Consider the following 4,726-nt stretch of genomic DNA (forward strand, 5'->3'; position numbering starts at 1 on the left):
ATGTAATTGATATTTTGGCCTCTTACAACAAGAGCAGCTACTTGATAGATAGGTTTGACTTGTTCCCAATAGTCCTCCATGTAGTATTGTGAACTTTCTTCAAGCTCATCCATACCATAGGAAATATTAGGGTCTATATCTTCCTCACATCCTTCCAAACAAGCAATAGATGACTCACAACCCACTTGATTCATTGACGTAATTCTCGGATGTGGTGGTTGTGGCCCTAGCATTGGAGGTGGTAAGGGTGTTGTTTGAACAAAATTTTGGGCCCAAGGGACCATGTGTTGTGGCGTTTGTTAAAGAGGTGGGGCCGGAATCAATGCAGGCACTCGAGGTGTGTCTATCCATGCTAAGGTTGGTTTATTGGCCACCCATCACGTGATTAAACACTATGCAATCCTTAGCTTGATGACCATACCTCCCATAGTCATTGCAGTTCCCATTGAATTTTACTCTAAAGTAGGGCATTCACTGATACTATGCGGTCCATAGCATACTGAGCACCATTGTTGCTCCCTTCTTGGATACATATGATTGTTTTGCAGAGAACGGTTGTCTCTGAGACTCTCTTAAATGGCCTTGGTGAGATCTACTAAAGTCATCTCAAATATCTTTGGCTCCTTAGCAATAGGCTTTAGGGTCATTGGATGATGCCCCGATGCTTGCGAGCTAATAGATTTAGGCTCAAAAGATACTCTTTCTCCTTGAATCATTAAATTATCCTCCAGTTGGATCGCATTGGTGGTGACTGCTTCCCAAGTGGTGATACCTCTAATGACTAGGCCATTGTAGATATCCTCATGTCGTAACCCCCTGATGAATCTATCAAGCAATTGATTATTATTGAATCACTCATTTGGATTACAACGAGAATTCAAATGCTTCAAGCGACTAATAAAGTCTCTCACCGACTCTCCTTCCTCTTGTTGGGCTTTCTGGAGCTGAGAGGCTACACCCCAAAGTACTCCCTCTTGTATGTATTCTTTCAAGAACAGTCTCCTAAGAGTAGGGTAAATCATTTTTTCTTCCACCCTGAGGGTTCTATACCAATCCCCATCCTTTCCAATTAAGGTTAGTCTTAAAGCATTACTCTTATGCAGGTCATTGTGTTCTCCTAGAGAATCACATATTTGTTCAAACACTTCAATATGCTTTCTCACATCCCCGTCTCCACTAAATTTTTGTGTGAGCTTGGCTATTTGTACTGCCTTACTTCTAGGTTCTCTATCAGGCGTGTTATGCATATTCTCAACAATAGATCGACCGATAGCTTGAGAAAAGGTTGCCAAGTCACCTAAGTGAGCATGCACCGTGGGTGAAGGCGCTCCAGAGAATACATGTGGAGTAGGTATTTTCATTAGGATTGGCGCATAGGAAGCCCTTTGATTCCACGTTTGGTACGGTGTTGTGCCATGTGACGGTCCAAAGTTCATATGTGTGGCCCTAGGCATAGCAGACATCGGATGTGACATGATAATGATAGCCGATATGGTCCCATGGAAATAAGAGCTTGGGTGTTGTGGTTGTGTAGCATAGGTTGTTGAAACAATGGGAGGGGTAGGGACTACATGAGATCAAGGACCTAGGTATATATGATTGGTACACACTTGTAGGTACTGCTGTAGGCATTGAGCTACCATGTAGTGGTGCTTTACTAGCAAATGAGGTCCATGGCGTGTTTCTTGGCATGCCCATCATTGGGGTAGGCATGGTAGCCATGGCGTCATCGAGGGAAAGATGAGCTAGACTTGGAAAAGTAAAGCTATCACTGGTGGGCTCAGATTGCAATGAGACCCGTGGCGAGACAACATGTGGGGGATCCATCGGACTTACTGAGGGAGTCTCCATTTGCGATAAGGTTGGTTGTTTAGCCTTGCGTGTATCCAATAATCTCATGAGACCCGTTGAAGGCATGCAGATTCCCTTGTTCTATCTCTCTAGCTCAATAACCCTACGGATGACCTCACAAACTCTTTGTTGTTGATCCTCCACACTAGTAGCACCCGTTGTGGATTGTAGGACATCTAACCAACCCACGTGTTAGGTGTGACCTGTGTATAGGTTGGTTAGAGTTTTCGTTTGTAGTTCGTACTCCCAGTTCTCATTTAGGAACGCTCCATCTAATCTTGAGGTGCTAGGAGTGTCCTTTGAACTAGATGCAATGTGGCTCTCTATGGGTTGACCCTTAGTGGTTGCTAAGTCAGGAGCACTTGATTGCTCTCTTAGCAAGGATATTGACATATGAGCTTTCTCTTTTAACTCTCTACGTTGCTCCACCTTGCCTAAGCTCTCAATTTCCTTTTCCCTAGCCGCAATGATATATCTCTCAACCTCTTGCACTTTGGCAAGGCTTCTACCATCATGTAATATGACCTCGGAGGGGAATAGCTCTGAAGAGTCAGGGGGTGCAGTGAATGGAGTATTCACGTGCACACTCTCTAAGAGCATAGGTCTACGTTGGTCATGAATGGAAAATTTACTTCCCCACCCCCCTCATTTACATCGTTAGCTTCATGTTCGGAGCAAGTGGCTCTACTAAAGGTTTCCTTCAAGCGGCTAAGCACGCTCGGCCCGGACCATGGACCCATGGCATGCATGTCTTGGCTTGAACTATTGAGAGTAGGCATTGGGAAAACCTCCATGACGTCGTAGTCAGAGGAAGAGTCACTAGCCGCTATGTTTGGGTCTTGGTTTGTACTACCTTGGGTCCCCGCCGAGGGCCCGGAACCTAAGGTAGGTGGATATTGAGAACTTGTGTAAGTCAAAATGCTCTCTAGGTTGCTCAGTCTCTAGCACATGACTAGAACGTAGATGCATATGCCTTTGGCACCCTACAAGCATCGGCGAATAACCTCCAAGGTTAACCGCTTACTTTGTTAGGCGTCCGTTTTCACTCGTGTTTTATGTTTTTTAATAATTGGTTTTTGGATTAGAGCGTGTGATAGCTTGAAACGAGCGTATCGCTCAGGGGTTGTAGTCTGCTTTACAACACAACGTTCGATTACCCGAAGCTCCATTGGTCCTCAAAAAGGTCGATTTTTACCTACGCGTGAGGCTAAAATACGTAATTTTAAAGGGGGTATGAGGCCTGAGCTTGAGCGTGGGCTTGGGCTTGGGTCTGGGCTTGGGTTTGGGCTTGGGTTTGGGCTTGGGTCTGGGGATATTCCGATCCCGGTCCTACCTTTAAAATTTTAATTTTTTTAATTTTTTTAATTTTCTTTTTTTGGATAAGGTCACCACGGCCACGCTGTGTGCGTGAGCACACACACCTCTAACCTACCTACTTACAACTAATAGAGATACTGTTACACATTAACGCACTACTACAGCAACTCATTAGCTAACAGAACTACTTATTGTACTTTACACAGAACTAACATTATGGATCTACTACCTTAATCCTAACACCTTATCACAGAGAAGACACCGTATGAAAAAAACAAACACAGTACCTTTCAATACCTTATTAACAAAACAATACACAGCAGCAAAACAAACTCCTTCTCAACATACACACCTTCCTTCTCTACCTTTCCTACATTTCAAAATGCACCACAAAGTAGCATAGAGTGCTACTCGAGCTTAATGCAGGGCATTCCCCGGCAACGGCGCCAAAAATGTGGTCATCTATCGCACGTGTCAATGCAAGGGACTTGCCGATACACTGTGTGCGAGCCACAAATGGCTCCAAGCATACAACTAAACTAATCTAGCAAGCTCAAGAGAGCAAAGGTGTGTCACTCACCACCCTACGCTCACCTTCGTGGAGGATTCCTTGCCGCGAAGAAGAAGAAGCTACCATCGTGCCGCGCTCAACCACCTCGCCACCGCCATGTCGTCATTGTAATGCTTGATTGCAGACTCCCTCTCTCTCTCTCTCTCTCTCTCACACACACACACACACACACACACCCACAAGGAGATGAAGAACAAAGATATGAAGAACAAGAAGATGAAGATGGAGCAAGAGCACTCTTCAATTGCACAAATGAGAGAATGAATGATTTTTAGGTTTAGGTGACTTTTATATGAGCTCTCCCCATTCACACTTGGACGCCCATACTTAGCCAACTAACCCTTGAATGTTCCTATTAGAGTGCGCCTCTCATCGGCAATCACTCTTACCCTTTTCCTATTGGATCGACAAGCCTGGTCCCTGACTCTACCAAATAAATAATACGGTGTCTGTCATTGGTGACATGAATGTGTGTGAGGGTTAACACTGTGGCTCTTGCTGTCCATCTTGTAGTAGCTAGTTAACTCTCTTCAGCTCTGTTATCTCCTTGAGCATCTCTTCTTCTCTTTCTACCCTCCTTAATGCAAGGTCTCTGCGTTGTGACTGCTCTAGCTTTAGCTCTAGCGTGAGCTCTTTATTCTTTTTCTCCAGTGCTTTATACACTTTGTCTGTACCTTTGATTGAGGCAACTACAGGATTTTCTCTAACCTGTCACTAGCTGGTGTTGTTCAGCTTCAGCTTTCAACTCTTAGACTTGTTGTTTCATATCAGTGATGACATTTAATCTGTCCTCTAGCTCTTCTTTAAGAGTGTATATCACCATTTCTAACTCTCTAGCCTTAGCACTGTGGCTAAGTGCTGTTGATCACATTTATTCTGTCATTTCCTGTATTTGTTTTGCATATTCATTAACTTGGAGAATTACCTCATCATTGGTCTGCCAGTCTTCGGTTCTTGTGAGCTGCTTAGACATTTCGGCAGTCTCTT

This window comes from Adiantum capillus-veneris, chromosome 20 (assembly GCF_014529385.1).
Source record: "Adiantum capillus-veneris isolate H3 chromosome 20, ASM1452938v2, whole genome shotgun sequence".
Classification (NCBI taxonomy): Eukaryota; Viridiplantae; Streptophyta; class Polypodiopsida; order Polypodiales; family Pteridaceae; genus Adiantum; species Adiantum capillus-veneris.